Source organism: Chiloscyllium punctatum, chromosome 19, assembly GCF_047496795.1.
Source record: "Chiloscyllium punctatum isolate Juve2018m chromosome 19, sChiPun1.3, whole genome shotgun sequence".
NCBI lineage: Eukaryota > Metazoa > Chordata > Chondrichthyes > Orectolobiformes > Hemiscylliidae > Chiloscyllium > Chiloscyllium punctatum.
Window position 1 is genome coordinate 60,697,649 of NC_092757.1, and position 17,455 is coordinate 60,715,103.

Consider the following 17,455-nt stretch of genomic DNA (forward strand, 5'->3'; position numbering starts at 1 on the left):
TTGCAATAAAATGATAGACCTAACTCCAGACTGTTGGGCCTTAATTGAACAGAATGTGTAAAGTGAACAAGATTCTGACAGAAGTGGGAGTGGGATTCCTGTGCTTGAAGTAATGTAAATAATTAAGCTGCAGAATGTAAAACAGCATTGGCTCAGGTTGATTCCTAGTCACTCCAAACCCTTCAAGTTTAGAATTTTCAACAGATCACCAGCAAAGCTCAAGCCTCAATAACATCTAAATAGGTAGCTAAAGCAGTAAAGGACAGTTACAATAAAAAAAAGACACTCACAACCAATTCTTAGAAACTATGCTATCAATTTTGAGCATTGTACCATGTCCAGAGTAAACACAAACGTATGTTTGATTTGGCACAGAAGACAGCTATGGTCAGATGCTGAAGATACAAGTTCCTTGTATGGAGAGGGGAAAACAGAAAAGAGGAAAATTTTGGGAGTAGGGCTGTGGACTTTGAATTATTTTATGTTGCCTTGGGATGGGGGCTTACATTTCTATTGCACTGTTAGGGCAGTTAGTATACTCTTTTGGCTGGGTTTCCTATAGTAGTGGGGCACTGGTGATTTGGGGTGGGCAGGTTCCCAAGATTCATTTGTACTTTCTGGCTGGAGCTCAGATTTCTCCTGTTGTTGTTTACTGCATGTAACATAGAAAATAACTGGTGGTCTTTACTGAACACCACTGGTGCAGTGTCAGTTTCCTGATGCCTGCTACACTCAGTTCTAAATGATACTGCAAAGTTAATGAGTAACCATTGATCGCCAAACAAGCAAAACCCACAGCACTAGCCCAATATTGACAGAACAAGGCCGCCAAGTTCTACCACATGCAAGGGCGTATAATATGGAACAGTTTAAGATAGACATGTTACCAAATTCATGCATGTACTACCTACCAGGCACACTCCTAGGAAAGGAAGCAAAACATTTGGTTCTGGCAAAGGTGCTCATCTTGGGAGATGTCCTTTACTCAAACTGCATATCAATTCTTCACATCAAAGAAACTGGATAAAAGTGACAGCAGCCAGTCTTGACTGTAAAGGATGACAAAGAACAGTGTTTTCTCACCAATTTATCAAAAAGAAAACTTGGATGACTCTTGCCCTCTTTTGTCCAGGTCCACATGCACATCACAGCCATTTCCCTCTTCCCAACCACTCAGCTATCTTAGTTCAAAATGTGATTTGAATTTCGAACATAGAGGGCTGTTTGCTCATTTAGATGGTCCTGGGCAACACGACAGAGCATGGGATCGGACACCAGGGCATTACAAGCATTAGATGGGATGAAAATCAAACTATGCCAGTAACTACATGTCACTGTACAGTTTCAGAATGCTCAATAAATTGAAGCAAATGTATAAATAACAGTCACAATTCTGATCAGACTATTTGTACAAAACAAAACTTCACTAGGTCATCTTTGGGTTAAAAATAGAGAGAATTAAGTGAACATTCAAGTCACATTAACAGTGTTTCAAGAAGCAGCTCAAACACAGCACTGATTGGAAAATCAGTGGATTGATTTACTTGCACACCTCCCCTCAAACATCATCGCACTGTATCTCAAACTTAAATTTGTGGCTCAAAAGGTTTTGAGCACATTACTACCTGTCCAACCATCCCAAACACCATGTTCAAAATCCTCTGCACATCACGTGTTCCATCACCAATTTGACAACATCTTTGTTGTTACCCCTCCTCATGGATGCTTTCGTTAACTTTAGACTCAGTTATTCCAATTGCCACTGACTTCTTGCTTCACAACCTCAAAAATGAAAACTTCTTCAAAGTACAACTGATGGTAATTTGATTTATTGAGGGGAAAGTTAAGTTACTGCCCCTTGTCTTAAACCTTACCATGACTTAGTCCCATGCTGGCCTGCAATATCCTGCAGCCTCACATTCTCTCACCACATCTCTCATATCCTCAGAATTGGGGGCAATTTGATCCATTCTCCAACACTCCCTCCTAAAAAAAACCTTTCGTCTCTCTGCTACTTAGTTTATTTGATCAAGTTTTCAATCTCTTCATCCACACAATAGCACTTACTGTTGTATCAGGTTCCATTTGTAAAATGCCAACTGTTAAACCTTCTATATCAGATGAAATCTGCTGTCACTGCATGTCAATGAGAATCCAACCTGAATATTTCATTTGCATCTCCAAAGATGCTGCTACTACTTGAATACTGTGCGGTAACATCCTGGATTCTCTCTTGAGAAAATTCAAATCTGTAACAGCTCATTTAAGGCTGCTTTAGTGTCAACTTCTACACTGAATGAAAAACTTCAACTCCTGTTAAAACATTTAGGGCACCATAAGGAAATTATTTATATTTAACTGAGAAGTAGAATTCAAGGTTAGCACTAGAACAGACTTAGTGAGATGAATCTTTTGTTCTATGCTATAATTTTAGTAATAAGAGGCCAGATGTAACAACTTGATGCAGGAAGCCTAGAGTTACTGTTGCCTGAGACAAATGGCGCAAATACCAATTACGTGTGCAATATATACACACATGCAAAAGGCCATAGCACACACCCAAACATTTCATTTAGCACCTTTTAATAGAGAGCAAGAAGGCTGTTTAATTCATTGCAGCAGAGTACATGCAAACAGATCAGACTTCTAACCACTGCACTATCTGCTTGCCAGCCAGATTACTTCCAACTGGATTAAACATAGTCAGTTGGGCATGTTTCTCACTGGACCACCACCAGACTCCAAATGAATGGACTACATCTTCCATTCATCCATAGCTTTGGATGCCCTCACTGTTTGGGAAGCAGCATAGGTTGTCTCCCAAAATGCACTTCTGAGCAAACTACACTGCAACAGCACACCAATGTAAAATCCGTCAACTGTAAGCTACAGCAAATCCATGAGCAGAGGAGGAGAGAAGAACAAACATTAAAAGTTTGAGGATTTACACGAACAATGGTGTGTTCTGGAACCACATTATAAAAAAAGCAAAGATTGAAGCAAAGGCAATTTGATACTTGGGTGGTCTTTTAAACTGATGCTTCACAATAATATGCATGAAGTTAGTCACACATCTTCGAAAGATTAGCAGCATATTAATGAAAGTAGTGCAGGAATATTTCAGTTTCAGATTGTCTGCTGCCTTCCAATCTGAAGCTGACCCACCACCATTTCGGAGAATGCCCAGGGCAGACTGTGGTATATTTGATAACTGTTATTGCTCAAATTACTTGGTAGATAACAGGACAGAAGTTGTGGAGAATATAATTTCACAAAAGTTGACAACCCACCCCTCAACAAATCAGACAGCTTGAAAATGGTAGCTTCATCCAAATGCAAAGATTTTATTTGGATATCTGGACGCAAATTAACTTGGTATTTGAAATATAAACAGGTTTTTCAGTGATAGCAGGAAACCAAGACAGGGGATTTCAGGAACAGGAAAAGATAATCAAAACACATTCATTATTAACTAGTTCCAAGAGGTTAGTAAGCAATTACAAACAGTTTCCTCCCCAGCCAAAATGCTACCTTCAATTCAAACCAAGCTGCAGAAAAACAGAAGCAGAAATTGCTGGAGAAATTCAGGAGGGATGTTTCGGGACTAGTGACCCTTCTCCAGAACTGGGCTCTATCAATAGCACTGACAGAATTTAACAGCTCCACAAGTCTCATTATCACAAACACCAATGTGACAGCCAAGGAAAGCAACATAAAATCATCTCCTCACCGAGTCCTCTGAAGAATGGTTTAAGTCAAAGGAGATTTTGGGTTCAGCTCCGCGCATACTTTTCACAAAAATATTTAAAATAAACTTCACACAGTTTGTGGTTTTTTTATGTCCCATGAAAAAGGAAAAAGCTGAAACGTCACTGGCATCGAAAGATCACCAATCTGCAACCTTAAGTATAGTCAACTACAGCAGGATGAAATCTGACCAAATTGATTATATCTGAAATTAACATGAGATATTTAGAACCCTCATTACATGAAGAGTGTCCATAGAGGCCGAAAGAAGCTAAGCTACACAGTTCTGCTCTTGGCTCTAAAACTATGGCTTCCTACATTGTTTGGAATATCCTACACCAATCACTTCATGCTCCATGCCAGAGCAGCATCTCCATGCCAGAGCAGAACGATCTGTGCTGAAATTCTTATTGCACTCAGAGTAAAGCTTTTCCTGGAATCAAAGGATAACAACACCAATGAAGTACTAAACATCTGCACACTAAGAACATTAAATATCATTTCTACTAAAAGAGACTTGAGTGTTACTTCAAAGAACTCTCATTTTGTTGATGTTTTCTGTCTTGCACTCATAAGGACATTTGAAAAAAAACACCAAAATGAGGGGAAAACAATATTTATACTGTGAGAGGAGTCTGCTGATTTGGCAACAATAAAGGTATTGTCACGGAAAATGTATCAGCTAACGATGCCAAGTTGTGTGTAAATTCTAAGCTAAGGAAGTCAACTTGGATTGACCAAAGCATTGCCTTGATAGGAAGAACTCTCTCCGCCTTGCGCTTTCTGTTCCCATCTCCAGGCTAATTTTCCAACCTCACCTCAATAACTATTCAAAGGACTGTTATGCTTTAGCACCCCCTAAAAGGCCTATAATACCTAACAACATTCCCAACAATTTGAATATTACCCACATACACAACAGGATGTGCAATAAGAAGAGACCTTGCATTATTCAGAATGCAAAAAGCTGTGCTTCCAACTTCCCCTAACTCAGCTATACAGTCTAACAAATTTCTCATTTGTCTGGACTGCACCTATTAATAAAAGGTGCCATCATCCCTATATCAATCCATGTCCAAATACAGCAAGATTTGGACAAAATTCAGGCTTGGGCTGACATGTGGGCAAGTAACATTTGCCATACACGAGTGCTAGCCAACAGCCGTCAATAAGAGAAAATCTAAACTTCACCCTTGGCACTGAATGGCATTACTATCAATGCTTCCCACAATATCAACATACTGGGGACTACCATGGACTATAAACTCAACTGAACTAGCCATATAAATACTGTGGTTACAAAGTTGGTCAGAAGGTAGGAGTTCTGCAGCAAGTAACTCCCCAAAGTTTGTTTACCATCTACAGGACACAGGTCAGGAGGGTGATGGAATACTTCTCACTGCCTGGATAAGTACAGCTCCAACAACATTTAGGAAGCTTGACACCACCCAGAACAAAGTAGCCCACTTGACTGACACCCATCAATAACCATTCACTCCCTCCATCAACAATGCTCAGTAATAGCAGGGTGTATCACCTGCAAAATGCACTACAGAAATTCATGAACCATCAATGGATGGCACCTTCCAAACCCATGACCACTACTATCCGGAAGGACAACAGGAGCAGATACATGGGAACACTCTAATCCAAAAATCCCATTCAAGCCATCCATCATCCTGACTTGGAAACATGTCACCGTTCCTTCAGTACGGCTGGATTAAAATGCTGGAACTCCCTCCCTAATAGCATTGAGAGTCAAATGTTATGACACGGGGTAAACCCCCTGCTAATTTGAACTAGACACACAGAAAAGCTCATCTCGCCTCGTAATCTGTTAAAGTATGAGTGACCAAGAACCACAAAAAATCCCTCTACACAAAGAACGAGTTTAATAATTTATTCTTTAACTCAAAGAAACACAAAAACATTAAACAACAGCTATCTACACAGGAATCCTCCTTTGTCTGATCAAATTATCTACCTCCCACTCTATAACAATATACTGATGAGATAAAACACCTCAGTCAAGTTTAACAAAAAAAAATCAAATTTCAAAACCAGCCAGTTGTTGCTATGTCCTTGGTATATTCGTCTGTACTTTCTTGGGTCTCTCTCATCAAAATGTAGCAGAGTTTTGACATATTTATATATATATCACTACCTTTCTTTTAATCCTACGTAGACAGCTATTGTTTAATGTTGTTGTGCTTCTTAGAGTTAAAGAATAAATTGTCAAATTTGCTAAGTCGCAACTTCTCAAGTTCAAATTCGCTCTCTTTTTGCTCAGCTAAGAACCTTCTCTCTCTTTTCTTCCTCTATCTTTCTCTTTGCTTATCTTCCAACTCCATTTTCCTCAATTGTAATTTAGGTTTTTCTAACTCTACTGCACTTGTCTGTTTTTCTGACACACCTAAATGTTTGAGTAATTCACTTACAATTTCAGCTTTGTGGGCGGCACGGTGGCACAGTGGTTAGCACTGCTGCCTCACAGCGCCAGAGACCCGGGTTCAATTCCCGCCTCAGGCGACTGACTGTGTGGAGTTTGCACGTTCTCCCCGTGTCTGCATGGGTTTCCTCCGGGTGCTCCGGTTTCCTCCCACAGTCCAAAGATGTGTAGGTCAGGTGAATTGGCCATCCTAAATTGGCCCGTAGAGTAGGTAAGGGGTAGATGTAGGGGTATGGGTGGGTTGCGCTTCGGCGGGGCGGTGTAAACTTGTTGGGCCGAAGGGCCTGTTTCCACACTGTAAGTAATCTAATCACTTTTGTGCTTGGTTAAACCCAATTCTAACCTCTTTGCTAATTCTAAGAGTATGTATTTTCTTTTCTTTCTAAACTTTCTTGGCAAATTTGGGAAACATCTTCAAACCCCAGAACCTGGGGTTTAGCAATTATAAGAGCTCTTTTTAAAATTTAACCAACAAGTAATCAAAATTGTCTCGCCTACGTTTTATTTCAAGAATTAAGACATGAAATCGGCAAGTGTTTAAACATACTGGGTTTTCTCGTACCCCAAAAATCTATTCAAATCTGTCCAAATCTCAGACTGGATCTATCTAAACTTGTTCCAATCCTGGATGAGCCCCCAAACTGTTACGACATGGGGTAAAGCCCTCTGCCAATTTAAACCAGCCACATAGAAAAGCTCACATCACCTCATACTCTTAGATTTAGAGAGGCAAAGAACTACCCCAAAAATCACTAAAGAAAAATTTAATAATTTTATTCTTTACGTCCAAAAGAGAACATTAGACAACAACTGTTTACAACTACTTTCCCTTAAACCTATCTTTTACTTCTTACTCTACAATGCTACTAGTCTGATTAAAAACCCCCGATTAAGATTTACAAAAAAAATCACATATCAAAACCAGCCAGCTGTGTTGTCTTTTCTTCGGTCATCTACTGTACAAATTTCTTATGGACAGGTACCTTTCAGAAAGCTATTCTTCCAGCAGTCAATTGAGGCTTGGCTGCTCTTTGCCATTCTCTGCTGTTCTAAATTTTATATACCTGAAAACATCAGACCGTCTCATTGGTTTGATGTCATCAAAACATTAAAATTCAAATTTGATTGGATTTTGGTATCCTGGGGCATAACTTAAATTGATTGACCAAATTTGAATTTGTTGTGTACCATGGCAATGCAGCTCCAGCTCTTTGCTTTACAATCAAATGTTATATTTTGCATTTTTCAGCACACTGTGCTTCTCTAGGTCCACGCCAGCTTCCACTTTCAAAGATACAGTATAAACCTATACCTTCACAATACAAATATACTACAACAGTTCAAGGTAGCAGCTCACCACCATCTTCCCAAAGGTATCTAGGAATGGGCAATAACTTTTGGCCCAGCCACCAACACCCACATCTCATGAATGAAGAGAAAATAATCACTTGGTCATACTAGCAGGACAAAGCTGGAGGCTATCCATGGTGTATATAGTGATAGATATTAAGTTGGCATTCACTCTAAAAAGAGATCAACCGCAGGGGACGCAGAGTATATCAGTTCAAGAAACCTGTAACGGAATGCCTTTGTCATGATAAATGCTTATACTGCCAATTATCATTAGTACAGGGCCTACATTTGAATGCTGAGCATTGGACAATAAAGTGTTTTCAAATCATAACAAGCGCGCCAAGGACAGAACCACAAACTAAATTTAACATTAAAGAAGGGACAATACCACAGAGCTTTTTATCTGTTGCCCTTTCCTTTTCTCTAGGCACCAGTCCAGCTTGGCTAACCTCCATATGACCTGGCTCCTCTTCCTTGATTTTGTTTTTAAAAACTATACCTTTTCCCTGGGAATTTGCTGTTGATTGCTGTAGAGCAATAGCATAATATTTGGGACATACAAAGACCACTGCTCAGCCCATAGTTGTTCAGAACCAGCTATGATATGCTCCACACTGACTTTGAATTAATAGCTGTGTCCCATTCCCCAAACAGAAATTCATTCCCTTCTTTTAAAAAGAAACGAATTTTCCATTCTATTGCTCACTAAGCATGTACTCCATGCTAGTACCATGCTTTTTATTGAAAGCTAACAGTTGCTTTCATTTCTTTGACAAATTAAACTTTAAAAATGTATTCTCAAATGCTCTACCTCATGAAAGAACTTTCCTGGATCCAAATTCATCATACTTGTGAAAATATCAAAAGACCTCCATCAAGTTTCCTCTGCACATAGTATACATTACTAATAGCTTAATCATCTTTTCTCAACGCTCAGACCTCACATTCAGAAATCTGTCTTTTAGCTTTTTCTGGATTTCCTCCCATGGTCGCGAAAAATCTGTAAAATAGTGACAAAGAGCACAACACTCCATCTGAAACGCCAACTAAGAAATATTTGTTATACCATGCCTACACTGTACAAAAGTGACTTCTGAAACCTTTAACAACTCCTGACAGTTTTCTCTATGCTAAGCATTTTAAGTGATGGTGACTTGACTGATTGGCCAGTGAGGCTGCACTCAAGAACATTTCCTGCTCACAATGTGCAAGGCTGGCTTCTGGGATTCACAAAACTATGTCCAAAATCCAGAATCCATCACTCAACACTAGTTAACATGCTACCCTCAACAAGTGTTCCAGGCCTGTCTACACTTGCAATAAGGGTATAAACCAACAACAGTTGTAAATGAATACCGTCACTTACAAAAAATCCAGCTTGTTTTCATGAATCAGAGAGGATAATGTCTCTGAGGCAAGTAGCAGCATTTAACTATCTTGTTTTGTAGCTGATAACAGAACTTATCCTATCATTTCACTTAGAAGTAGATCTTTGCTCTCTTTAAAGAGCACATTGATTTACACCAACCTTAATGCTTCAGGAAGTTCATTCAACTTTGCATCTGGTTAAACATTTCCATCAGTAATGAAGAGATTCTGTGCTTTTAAAAAAAAATCAAAATAAAACTTGTGAAAATATTTACTTCTCGTGGTTTGAAGATATGGAGATTTCTATAAGTTATCTTGGTCAAATTATTCATGCTGATCTTTCCTGAATGTTATTCTGGTGGCACTATCCAACTCTAGATCTGGTTGATGATATTTTGTGTGTTGGTTACATCAGACAGAATTGTTAAAATTAGTTAATATGTATGGAAAATGAATCCAACGCTGAAGTCTTGTCTGTATTTGATAATGTCTGAACTAGTCATTTTAATTATGCTACTGCCCTTGCGTGTGTTTTTATAAAACAGTTGCCTATAGCTCCATCACACCTCATCCCCGACAGCATTCTTCAGACTAATCAACCGAGGGAACAGAATAAAATCTTATTCTAACATCCATATGAAATTTCCCAGCAGCTGTTATTAAGTAGAAGAGAATTAGTGGAAGACTTATCTCCCAGTAATTCCTCTCACCCATGAGGTGCCAAGGTTACCTGTAGCCTAACGCTGCTGTACAGCTGAGATCAACTAGAGCAGCTGAGAAAATCTTTCTACTTTATTCTTTCAAAGTAGGTGGGACATTACTGACAAGGTCAGCATTTGTTGCCCATCACCATAAGACCTTGAATAACAAGGCCATTTCGACTGGCAGTTAAAGACTCAGCCAGACTAACATACAATGAGAGTCGCACGTAGGCCAAGTCAGTCAAGGACAGCAAATTTTTTTTCTTACAGGATATTAGTGAACCAGATAAGGTTTGAAGGCAAATGACGATAGCTTCACAGTTGCCATTACAGAGACTAGTATTCAGTTTAATTAATTGAATTTAAATTCTGTCAGCTGCCATGGTGAGATTTGAACCCATGTCCCAGAGAATTATAAAAGGGTTTCTGAATTACCAGTGCAGTATCCACACTACATCATTCCCCTAGGTTGAACTTGGGATGTGGTGTGAATGGCTCACTTCAAGACCATCTTGGTTCATTGAAGTTTGCAAAACAATGCACAAGGAGGTTCAACTTTAATCCACCTATCCACAATACAGATCCCTTTCATTTACACAATTCTCACTCCATCCAATGTATTCCTCTAAAGTAATAGATTTCTACTGTTTACAGGTAAATGCTCAGTTCACAAAATAAGCACAATTTTAACCAAAGGTATGGCTTTTGAAATCGCAAATGGGTGCATGCCTACATTGCTAAACAGAATAACGCAAAGAAGGATTTAAAAAAAAGTGTCAAATTAATTGGCAAAATAATCTGAAACACCAAACTGCTGTGATAGAACAGCAGGACAGGAATACTGCCCTGTTTTGTTCAGTGAGAAAGCCCATTGTTTAACATGACACTCACTGACCACAAAATAAGGCCCTTGGATTTGACTGCGCCCTGAGTATTGAGTCAGCAGTTCTCGACTCTTTTATAATTTGGAATTATTTTTGATTTCAGTGCTGCTGGACTTGAAAACACAAAATTCAGCAAGGATTCCTGCCCATGGTTAACATACAATGGTCTCATCCTGACGCCCATGTCATTTTTTGAGCTTGCCAACATTCACTGTAGTAAAGGATAAAACTTGCTGCTGCATAAGAGGCTACCGAATATGGGTCCCAACTTTGAGAAAGGGATTTAGTTAGGGGCATTGGAAGCAATAAATATGTTCTGCTGCATTTGAAGTACTCGCCATTTATACTACTCCTATACTCTTATGATGCATATACCTTGAGCCAAGGTGACTCAGTCAAGATCAAATAGGCTTCACAACCAGGTAGAGTGACCAGAACAGTTCAAACTGAATACACACAGGTGAGAATTCCTAAGTTTCTCTTTTGAGTTGCTTTTAATGAGTCTTTAGTTGCTGTCCAAACCAGGCTCCATAGTGTATACAAGGCTGCAAAGATGTGGCTGAGAGATAAGGAGTTCTTTATCTTTATCTTTATTAGAGTCAGTGTGACTTTAGGACTGGTTATCAGGTGATCTGAGAGAAAACCGCTTTGAAGTATTCAGATAAACAAATCTCTCATGTTTGCTTTTGGCTTGTTTAAGCTGTACTTAGGGCTGGGCTACAATTCTCTACTCAATAAACACCTCCTCAGTCAGAACCTAGCCTTTCATCTACTAAATATATTCATTTCGTCAGCCATGAAGATTAAAAAGAATTAAAAATACAACAGATCCCTATCAGTTACATAGCTCTCATTCTGACCAACGCATTCCTCTAAAGTAACAGATTTCCAGTGTTCAGAGAGAAATGTTCTTTTCAAAAACAGACTGGTTTAACCCCTGGCACAAGAATTGAATTACAAATATTCATACAGGAGGGTTTTGATCATGACCTGTTTGAACAACCATGGAAGGTAAATCTCAGCTTCCACCCATTGAAAAAAATAGAAATGCAGCAATCTGGAATATACCAACGCATTATGTTTCAGTAATTCCACCAGGGACACCATCATTATCCAGTTTTAGTCACCACAGAGAAAAAACACTGGCATCGTAGCTCAAAGAAAAGATGCCTCCAGCACTTAAAGGGTTAATGCTGTCTACAGAAAATTTTCCTTAATCAAACTTAGATGGGGAAAGGAACAAAAGCTTTGCTTATAGTTTGAGATCAAACAGCACATTAAAAAAAATTCACTAACCCAATAGTGGCAGGCCTCTGGAAACTTACAATAAACAAGACAATACACAGTACGTTGATGGCAATACTAGAAAGAGGCATTTACTGAACTAGTAAATACAATTTTTCAAGGTATTTAAAAATTGTAAATGCAGAGGCATTTGACTCTTTAGGTGATTCTCTCTACTGCACCAGCTGTGGTCAAAGCCTTCGTCTACTATAGTAGCAAAAAACATCTTCAAAACAACAGTACGGAGCCAGGATGGAAAACAGCTCTACGTTCCTCACTAAAAATAACTAAAAAGAGATCAAAGAAATCTCATCGGTATCAATCATATTCAGCTTGGATTTTAAGGACAGCCAAACAAAAGAAAAAGAGTCTATTTTCAGAAAACAAATTTCACTAAGGTTCTCAAATAAAGGTAAAATCTTGCAATTGCTGGAAATCTGAAACAAACACAGAGAATGCCAAAGAAACTCAGCAGGTCTGGCAGCATCTGAAGAGACAGAAGCAGAGTTACTTAACTCTGCTTTTCTCTTCTTAAGTGCTGCCAATCCTGGGTTTCTCCAGTATTCGTGTTGTTTCATTAAAATCTTACTTCCTCAACAGGTCATTCAATATCAGTATTATACACATGGCCTCCAGAATGCAAACAAAGTTGCCACCAATTCTCCTTGGTGGAACCAAATTTACAATCTTCCCAATGGCCAGATGTAACTATCATCAACTTGCCCTTGCCCTCATTATCCTCCCATTGCTGAGCCATAACCTTCACCATCCTCCTACTGAGCCAATGGACAACTTTAATCAAATTCCAATTTCCTCAACACAACCGGCACCAACCACCCATCATCCAGCTGCCCTCCTGCACTAACTGATGCAATGCACAACTTCCTATCAACCTACCCTTGCAGATGACTGCTACCAAGCTTATGACCGGCTGACATAACTCATCGCCAACACCATGCCATCCCATCATAATGACTGATCTCATCATTTACTACCACTGACCACCCATCTCATGTTACCTTCTGCCTCCACCATGCACTGTACCATCATGACAGTCACTGAGGTTTGATTTGATTTACTATTGTCACATGTACTGAGATACATGAAAAGTACTGCACTGCATGCTAACCAGACAAAGCATACCTAACCAAACACAGCAGGATAATAGAACAGAATGCAGAATACAATGTTACAGCTACTGAGAAGGTGCAGAGAAAAATAAACTCTAATGTATGAGGTCCGCTCACAACTCTGATAATAGTGGACAAGTTCTTAAATTTTCCACATCCCGGTAAAAAATATTCTATTAAAGCAACTATAATTAAAGCAACTACAAGCAGCAGTCAATAAAATGTAACTAATCAGAACTTAAATTGACTGTAACATGGGGTGTAATGAGAATTGCATTTTACATTACACACCAAGATGGCTTTTAACTCAGCACATCGTAAAAGGGGATTGAGCAAGGCAAACAGTTGTTGCATTCTGTTGCAACGATTTAGCAGTAAATTAGAATTTTAAACTTTTATCGTGTTGTTGTAGCAGCAATCACTGAAAAGATGACAGCAATTCACCAGTGATACACCAGAAACAGGAAGGGATTAAGGAAACCAAGTATCCAGCTGCAAGATAGGTTCAAGCCCCATGGGAGACATGCACTGTGCAGGTGCGGTACCCACTGCACCAACAGACACTAGTAATCCTCCACCTGTCAGCACAAAGATCCCCAGGACAAGTGGAGTTATAAACACAGATGGACCTTTTATCTCAGTCGCACATCCATCAGCCTGCATCAAGCACAATTACCCTCTTGTACTTTATGTTGACGCAAAGGAGGATGATGAGAGAGATTCCTGTGTTCAACAAAGCAAATGGTAAATTGACTGTAAACTGCAATGCAAGATAGCATACTACAACTGTACAGTGTGTTCTAATGCAATAGCAAAATTACAGCAGGAAAGAAGATCAATCACCATGCATGGACTTATGCAAAAACCAAAAATCTCTCACTATCAACAAGTTATACTTGGTTCTTCATTTGCATTAATGCTGCCTCTTCATCTGAACAGTCAAAATCTCTTGTGTTGGGGACTAACAGCATTGCTTACACTAGCAAAATTTCTGAAATTCTCTATCTCCCAATGAGGGAAAAAAAAACTAAGACAAGAACAATTAGCTTATTGCATTCAAAGTCAATGATGTGTTTAGAAATCTATTCACTCTATGGATTCAGTATCAGCATCAAATGATTCCCAGGTCAAACACACAGTCAGCTTCAATGCAAACGTTACTCAACTCTTCCTTCAGACCCCCTCGACCCATCTCCCACCACCTCACAATACAGTCAGTCAATCTCTCCAGGTCCTATTCTTTACCTTTTCAGTGAACTTGTCAATTGGTCCAGAACTTCTACACTACGCATATTAAAGAACTGATCACTTATGGACAAGCCCTGCGCATACACAGGTTCTGCTCAGAGGAGAAGAAACAGGATGGACATCGAAAGATACAATCGTTAAAGTACCCTTGGTCATCCAGTACTTCCCCAGAGCAAAGATGTTCTTTACAGTCTTCAACAGGACGATAAACATCTCACCAAAATCATCTCTACGCCTGCACTTCTCACCCTCAAACAACCGTCAAATCTTAAACACACCATCGTTTGCACTAAACTACCTAGCCTCAGGACAACATCAACCATAACACCATATAACCCTGCCAATGGCAACCTCTGCAAGACATGTCAGATCATCAATATGGATACAAGCATCACATACGGGAACACCACCCACTGTACACAGCAGATTCTCCTGTGACTCAGCCAATGTGGTCTATCTCAAATGCTGCTGGCAAGGATGCCCCAAGGCACGGCATTTTCCTGAGAACATGCAGACACTACTACAATGGATGAAGGGACACCACATAACAATCGCAGACCGGAATGTGTCCTCCCAGTCAGGGAACACTTCAGCAATCAATGAAATGTAGCCTCCAATCCTTGGGTAAGCGTCCTCCAAGGTGGCCTTTGCAATACACATTAGTGCAGAATCGCTGAGCAGAAACTGAGAGCCAAGTTTCGTACCCATGAAGACGACCCAAACCATGTTACGATACATGACCCCACTACACTGTTCGGATATGTTAAATCCTCCTTCCAGTTCTGTTTTGACACCACCACTGTGATAAATTGTAATGATCTCTCCACATCAATTAGTTTGAAAGTTTTGGATTACTTATCACATCGATTAGACTGTCGGCATGTGACCTTTACACGAATCATATTATTCCAGTCATTTAGTTTGTCTCCAGTACCACCTTACGTTTAATTTTTTTTGTAATTATCTCTGTCTTATTTAATCAGATCTTCCCTTTGCTTGTTACTGAGCTGTTGACACTTTATTCACACTGTCTAATATTCTTGGTCACCAACAGAGACTTATTATTCACCACTCCACTCACCCCAGTTGTATGGACTTTTGATTTCTCTCCCCTTGGACCTCAGGATGTATCAGTGTTGTCACAGCTAAGGAGTTACTTGTGTAGTGTATGAGGTTAGCAAACTTGGCATAAGGTGATCTTGCAAACTGGAGATAGTGAGAACTGGAGAGCCAGAGTGGATAGAGTGTTGAGATGGAAAAAGCACAGCAGATCAAGCAGTATAAGAGAAGGAGGGGAGCTGACATTTCAGGTTGGAACCTTTCATCAGGATCTGGTAACTATGCAACCTTCAAATTTTGCTGTGCTTTAAGCAGCTCAATAATTATATAATTAACCTGTTCAAACTTTCCCAAACATCAAATGCTTTTCATATAGCAAAATGGTCCCTATGAATTGCAAGTATAACTCCACTTTTAAGAAAGCAGTGAGAGAAAACATGGGAGTAGACAGCCCTTTAGATTCCAGCATTTCATCTATGATTGCTATGAACAGCAATGATCGGGCACAATCAATACAGATCCATGAAAAGAAAATGGTGTTTGAAAAACTTCAGGTTTTTTTGAGGTTGCAACCAATAGGGTGAAAAGAAACTAGTTATGCTTCCAGATTTTCAAAAAGCATTTGATAATGTGCCACACATGATCTTATCATGCCAATGGATTGGATGCAATATAATAGCACAGATTAACGGATAAGAAGCAGTATAAGAACAAACCAGCCATTTTCAGCTCCGCTGGCTTTAACAAGACAGGTGCTGTAAGGATCAGTGATGCACTCAGCAATTACCATCTATATCTATTATTTAGATGAAGCAATCAAGTCTAAAAGATCCTGGCTTGATGATATGAAGCTAAGTGGGAAAGTAAGCTGTAGGGGTTATAAAAAGAGATCAAGACAGGTTAACTTTGGATAACGGATGGAACAGAATGCAAAGATGTGTGAAATTATCTGATTTGAAAGATAAAACAAAAGTCAAAATTTTGCTTAAATAGTGAAAGATTGGGGAATGCCAGTATTCAGGGAATCTGAATCCTCTAAGAATTCCAGGAAGTCAATATACAGGAAAACATTGGAAAAAATGGTGTGGCACTTTTTACTACAAAAGGTTTGGAGCAAAAAGAGTAAAAAAGTCTTCCTCTGAGTGCACAACTGGAGTAATGTGCATTGCGTTGACCACTGAACCTCGGGATACTTATATTTCAGGGACAGCAATGAAATTTGTCTAAAACCATTTTTGTGACGAGGGGATGGTTCAACGTGAAGAGATAATATTAACTCGGTTCATATACCTTCAACTCTGGAACTGACAGTGATCTCAATGAAACAATTCAGGTAAGTACTATTTACTCCAACTAAGGAATCAAGAAAAGAATGTCAAGGTGAGGGCTCAGCAGCTTAAGGCCAATGTGAAGGAACTTCTTCAAAGAATTGTGAAGTTCTGGAATTCTTGATGCAAGGGAGCGGTGGGTGCTCAGATGGTAAGTGCGTGGGATCAATAAAGTTTTGATACTAAAGGAATCAATAGCTGTGGGAATATTGAGGGCAGCTGCAGGTAGAAAATCAACTTTTTTCCACCTTTTTTTTTAAAAAGCATTCTTATATCATAGAATAAGTTAAAACCCTTACTCGCAACCAGATGCTGCAGAACGAAAGAATTTTCTTGGCACCACAAAAGCTGGCACTGGAGTCTAACTCTGGGCAGCTTATACATAGAGTGTCAGTTTATTTCTTTACAACTCTACCTAACGATTCAAAGTATCCATCATACCAATGTTAAGGGCTTCCAACGCCAGAGTGTTTTATAGCATAACCAAAATAACTCAGATACTCCCTTTCCATGGAAAACTGTTTGCAAAGATCATTTACTTTATTTCCATAGATTCTAAGTGATGCAGAAATTTGTGCATAATAAATGGTCAACAAGCGCTGCAATATAGATGAATGCATCATATGGCACGGGCATACAACTGCAGACAGTTGAGTCTGCACCGAATATGGATGAGCCCAACTGGAACAGCAATTGATGAATACAATGGGTCTTAGCCTGAACCAAAGGAGAAGATAATCACCACCACAGTTCCTACTTATGATTACAAACCAGTGAGTTAGCAGAAGGTAGAGCCTGCTGAGGATACTTGGTGTAAGAAGGCTGTTTTACCAACAGTAAGTCACGGTTCACATATAATGACTGTATGGAGTGGCTGCCCTCACCTGTGCTGTGTAACAGCAAC

The 17,455-nt window shown here is 39.4% G+C and overlaps 1 protein-coding gene across 2 annotated transcripts in view; it reads right to left on the reverse strand.

Moving 5' to 3' along the window:
* rnf43 (ring finger protein 43) overlaps positions 1–17,455 on the reverse strand; it is a 196,119-nt gene that overhangs the window by 162,919 nt on the left and 15,745 nt on the right. The window lies entirely within an intron of this gene.